This window comes from Chlorocebus sabaeus, unplaced genomic scaffold, assembly GCF_047675955.1.
Source record: "Chlorocebus sabaeus isolate Y175 unplaced genomic scaffold, mChlSab1.0.hap1 unalloc_scaffold_240, whole genome shotgun sequence".
Taxonomy (NCBI): domain Eukaryota; kingdom Metazoa; phylum Chordata; class Mammalia; order Primates; family Cercopithecidae; genus Chlorocebus; species Chlorocebus sabaeus.
In genome coordinates, this window is record NW_027327527.1 from 67,771 (window position 1) to 73,770 (window position 6,000).

At 44.4% G+C, this 6,000-nt stretch overlaps 1 pseudogene; it reads right to left on the minus strand.

Moving 5' to 3' along the window:
* Window positions 1–6,000, minus strand: part of LOC119625744 (SH3 domain and tetratricopeptide repeat-containing protein 1-like) — a 29,428-nt pseudogene extending 23,428 nt beyond the window's left edge.

Below are 6,000 nucleotides of genomic sequence, written 5' to 3' on the forward strand. Positions count from 1 at the left end.
GCCTGCACCCAGGTGATTAAAAAGCTTTATTGCTCACACAAAGCCTGTTTGGTGGTCTCTTCACAAGGACGCGCATGACAGGCAGGTGCAGAGCCAGGGAAGGACCAGTGATGAGAACAGAAAGGAATGCGTCTCCCTGTGCACACACTCGGATTTTATGACAATGTGCGCAGGGGGCTGAACTGGATGCCTGAGAACATTCCTCCAAATTCTTTTGCTGATTTTCTAAATATTGGTGTAAAATCTGAACTCAGACAAAATTTTTTTAAATCGCTTCAATCAACATCTTTGTCTAGTGCTCAGCATCATATCTACGTGATCATCTAGAAAACCAACTTCTGTTCTAAGGCTCACATCTTCCTATTAAGTCCCAGGGATTTTACAAGGGAATACACCTCTCATTCGCATCAAGAACACACACAACTACTGTTAAAGAAATGCTTAAATTGCTTACATAATTTTTTAAACACCCAGATTTGAAATACAACAGAGACAACTTTTTGATAGCTCTGCTTTCCAACTGCGAACTGCGGGTGGAGAAAATAACCTGCCATGATTTCTAACCAGTCAACAACCTGTCTTCCCTGGCTGCAGTAGGAGCAATCTTTCTGAGCTCAGGATGAAAAAGAACCCAGCTGGTTAGGGGACAGATAATCATCAGTTCTCAGCGGGCTTCCCGGGTCCCAAATCCCCGTGTGATACGTGGAAGTAAAAAGCTATCCATGACCAAGCATCTGAACGCTTATCCTACCTCGCCATCTGATTCTCCTGCCATACAAATTTAAAATTAATAAGCCTGCTATTAGAGAACAGAGTTGGTGCTGCATCTGTCTTCCTAAAATTATGGATAATTACCAGCCCACAATGGCTTCTAATCAGATTTGAGTAGTCCCTTAGACAGGAAGCTAAAGTGCCTCAGCCCTAAACTGAGAAGAAAACAGAAACTGGAATGCTGTAGGTTTGATTTTTTACCCCTTGCTCTAAAGTTGCTGTTCCCGAATCTCCATCTACTGTCTTGTTTATAAAATGTATGAGAAACAGGGAAATTCAAAGACATGATAGAAATGGCCACTTTTTCTAGGTACAAACTTTGTGAACATTATTTTCAGCTACTGGGCTTTTTCTCCACAAACTGTGAACCTGGAGGACATTTTCTCTCTTGTAGTTACACATTCAGAGTCAGGGAAGGTGGCTTTAGCAGTAAAGAGGGGAGTGCAGTCAGAAGTGACCGGGCACTGAGAAGTGCAGACAGGGACTTTACCTCGGTGGGCTACAGCATTCCTGGGACTCCGCCTTTACTTTTCTATCTGTACAAGGGATCTAAAGGCCCGTGATTCTAGGCCACGACAGCTCTTCATACACACATACACAAACATCACACGCCTATGTGAAAAACTGTGACACTTGGCTGATTTCCTGAAGAAATTATCTTGTATCATTTCTACTCAAGTACTCTACCTCCTTCCAGACAAGTATCGGAGGATGATGGGCTATCTCACAGCCATGTGTGTAACCTCTCCTGCTTACTATCCCTGTTCACATAGCATTTTCCAAAAGCATTTGGTGTGAAGTGACAGAAGAAAGAAGAATAAGGTTCTTTCAGCCCATTCATTCATTCATTCATTCAACAAATATTGACTATCTATGTGCCAGGCACTGGTGATATAACAGGGAAGATATATTTTTGTAGGTAGAGATAGACAACCAAAAAGTATGTTAAAGAGTGATCAATGCTATAGAGGAAAATACAGCAGGAAAGAGGAAAGAATACCCCTAGCCACCCTACTCTGTGGTGACGCTAACGTTACAAAATGGAAACAGCGGCTGGGCGCGGTGGCTCACACCTGTAATCTCAGCACTTTGGGAGACTGAGGCAGGCAGATCTCCTGAGTTCAGGAGTTCAAGATCAGCCTGACCAACACGGCGAAACCTTGTATCTACTAAAAACATAAAAATTAGCTGGCCGTGGTGGCACACGCCTGTAATCTCAGTTACTCAGGAAGCTGAGGCACAAGAATCACTTGAACCTGGGAGGCAGAGTTTGGAGTGAGCCGAGATCGTGCCACTGCACTCCAGCCTGGGTGACAGAGCAAGGCTCTGTCTCAAAAAAAGTAAAAATTAAAAAAAATATATAAACAGAGAATAAGATACCAAAAGAAAGAACATGAACAACTAATTGTAACAAAAGCCTTTGTAAGCTGATACTTTCCTTCCTGGATCCTTGTCCCTTACAAATGGAAAAAAAGGGCGGATAGGGGGTAGCATCAAAATGTTGTTTTAAGATGGCTTCGGGTTTCAGATGTCTGACAGCCATACTCATGTACTTCAAGGAAAAAGCTCTAGCTCTAGAAGCCATCTGGGCAATGGTTTAATGTCTTTTTTTTTTTTTTTCCAGAGAGTTTTAAATACAGGAAAACATGTGTGTTTATTTGACTGCTCTGTGCCCACACAAGTGCAAACTGTGTTAACAGGTTTTTCCATGTTTTGCTGAATTTGCCAACTTGCCATAAACAGGCTTCCATGTCTTAATTGTCTATAAATAGCACAAACACCCAAATATGCAAATCAAAACAAGCTGTCCCTTCAACTGCTGCTGCCATGATGACAGCGAGCGACAATTGGCCAAATCAATACACGGAGACTGAAGCTGTCCGGCAGAGAGCACAGGGTCGACTGCTTTTCCCATAGCATTTAAAGAAACAAGCGGAAACGGCTCTCCATACAGGACAGACACGTCCTTTATTCTTTGAATCAACACTGCCAATGTCCAAAATACTTTCTCCATCACACTATCTATATGGAATTCAAGTTCCTTCCAATACCACGAGTAACATCAGTGACAGACTATGTTTAGCCATAATGACCCATTAGCATTCTTTTTCCTCTAAAATGTTGAAATAACATTGAGTGTGCACTCACGAGGTGCCAGGCTCTGAGTTTGATCTCGTTTAGTTCTCATTGAAGTCCTGTAAGATCAGTACCATATTCTCTCATTTTTCATAGATGAGGAAACTGAGGCATAGAACGGCTAAGTAAGTTGTCCATGGTCACAGGTGATTTAGGAACTTTTCTTCAAACTTTCAAAAGTTAACTACTGCCACTATTACACATGGGTTTTTGTTTGTTTTTGTTTTTTTTTTGAGACAAGGTCTTGCTCTGACCAGGCTGGAGCGCAGTGGCGTGATGATGGTTCACTGCAGCCTCGACTTCCCGGGCTCAAGTGATTCTCGCACCTCAGCCTCTCCAGTAGCTGGGATTACAGGCATGAGCCACCACACCTGGCTAATTTTTTAACTTTTATTTTTTGTAGGGATGGGCTTTCACCATGTTGCCCAGACTGGTTCCAAACTCTGGGCTCAAGAGATCCTCCCAGGTCAGACTCCCAAAGTGCTGGGATTACAGGTGTAAGCCACTGGGCACAGCCCTACACATGTGACTCATACAAAGTCAGAGCAGTGAGCAGGAAGAGAACAGAGACTTCAGCCAGTCTCCTGGCTGTGGCAACACCATATCCCTCCTCCATATCGTAATGTGTCTCCACCCACCAAGCTCCTAGACGTTGAAGGCAGGCCAGCTCAGAGACGAAACAGCCGTCAAGAAAGAGAAGATGCAGACATGCGTCTTGATTTCAGCTCGAGCGTGCCTCTCTGCCCTGCAGCTGCACAGGCAGAAACCAGGGGACGTGAGTCTGAGGCAGTGTGTTTGGTTCCTGGCAGGTAATCTTTTGGGAGACCATCCCATACAATTAGTGTTACACTTCTCAGAAAGGAAGTGTGATTTTTATAGAAAAATCGATTCCATTTAGGAGAAAGCCCTAATAAAACCACAAAAGGATAATACATTCATACAACAACAAATTCAATTCATCTGTCACAAACTGAAATCCCAAAGTCCTCTGGGCACACAGCTGCTTTTCTGAGCTGAAATTCAACTCCAGTTGAGAAACAGGTCAACTTTTCTAAAAAGATTTCTTTTTCATATGCCTTCAATAAAAATTCCTTTCCCTCACTTGTCATTTTCCAGATTTAATGGCTCTGTTGGCCTTCCTCTCATTTAGGCCATGAACACTGACTGCATGTCTGCTATGGCCGGGACTCCAAGGGAGGCACCCTAGGGAACACAGATGACCGCAGCACAGCAACACCGTCAAGGAGCACACACGGGGAAGGCAAGATGATACAATCGCAGCCTTCACACAGAAAAGAACTTGGCATCCGTACCCCGTCCCATTTCTAGAAAACAACGATGTTGAGTCAGGAACATTTACCGAACAGCCTGCAGTGTGGAGGCAGGCACGAGGGGGCTCCATGCGGGGAAAAGCACCTTCAGAACGGGGCATGCAAGCAATGTGGAGGCAGGAGACACCCCCACGCACAAGGGCCAGCCTGGGAGCCTGCAGAAATGCTCATGCCTCTGGGAAGAGGGAGAGACAAGATACTTAAATGCTCTAAAATGAATAGAAGCCTCCCAAGAACCTCCCCCGAAATGGGGCAGGGATTTACAAAAGACCAAACCGAGCATGTGCAGTTACCTGAGCATAGCGCCACCAGAGCGAGCTATCAAGGAAGAAACAGGGTCCCTAGAAGCCTGAGCCTCTACTCCCAGCTCTGCAACTCATTCACCCTATGACCTTGGTGAAGGCTCTTAGCTTCTGTGAGCCACAAGAGAATCATAGGAAAACAGAAGATATGAAAACTGCTCTGCCTTTTTCACAGAACTGCTGAGGGAATAAAATCAGATAATGGATTTTAAAATTGTCTGTGAATTACAAAGCAAAATGTAAATGTATGAAATCATTCTTACCATTAATAATAGCACTGTAAAATTAAGAGCAGAGTTAAGACCACAGCATTTTCCACCCCCCGACTCCCGAGAGAAATAGTGAGTCCAGCCATTTGGGCAACCCCAGTATCTAGGCATTGAGAGCCTCAAATAACTCATGAACTCTGACAGTATCACTCCAGCCCAGTGCTCATGAGGTTCTCCAAGACAGCCAACTGACATAAAATACTACAGCTTTTTCAGCTGGGCTTGAAGCCCTCCAAGCTCACAGCACAGCTAAGCAATGAAGAAGAGGTTTTCTGCCACTAGACTCAAAAGCTGGCTTTCGTAGATTCCCATAGAAAGAACATTCAAGGCCAGGCATGGCGGCTCATACCTGTAATCCCAGCACTTTGGGAAGAAGAGGCAGGAGGATCACCTGAGGTCAGAAGTTCAAGAACAGCCTGGCCAATATGGCAAAGCCCCATCTGTACTAAAAATACAAAAATTAGCCGGGCATGCTGGCGGGCACCTGTAATACCAGCTACTCAGGAGGGTGAGGCAGGAAAATCGCTTGAACTCAGGAGGCCGAGGTTGCAGTGAGCTGAGATCACACCATTGCACTCCAGCCTGGGTGACAGGAGCGAAACTCCATCTCAAAGAAAAAAAAAAAAAAAGAAAGAGCATTCTTTTTTACTGATGTTAAATTTTCTGTGCTTAACACAGAGAAATCATACAACACTGAAATCCTGAAAAACATATCATAAAAAGCATTTAGTGACTGAAAAGACATTCAATATAACCTGTAACAGTGAGTTCCCCTACTCTTTCTAGCCAGCTCCACTAACGCTGTGACCCTTAACAATGCTTTCACTAACACCGAGGAAATTTAATAGGACCACTTACCCCTCTCAGCTGACAGCTAAACTGCTGTCTCTCCCTGGGCTCACTAAAGATGACCTTTACCCAAAACCAGGCTGAAACGACCCTGTAGATGTTGACTAACAATTTCAAAATTCCCATATTCTTTGTCCACTCCTAAGGAAGATGAACTGAAGCCAGGTGTCTCCAAGTCAGAACAGAGGCCTTAAACATCAGATGGCCCATTCCCTTCTTTGACAACCGGGGGATCTAAAGCTGAGCTTATGGAAGAAAACAGCCTGTTTAGTAACAAAGCGAAAACCAAACCCTAGTCACCCAACCTCTGGTCCGGAACTCCTGCGACAATCCAGCACCCAT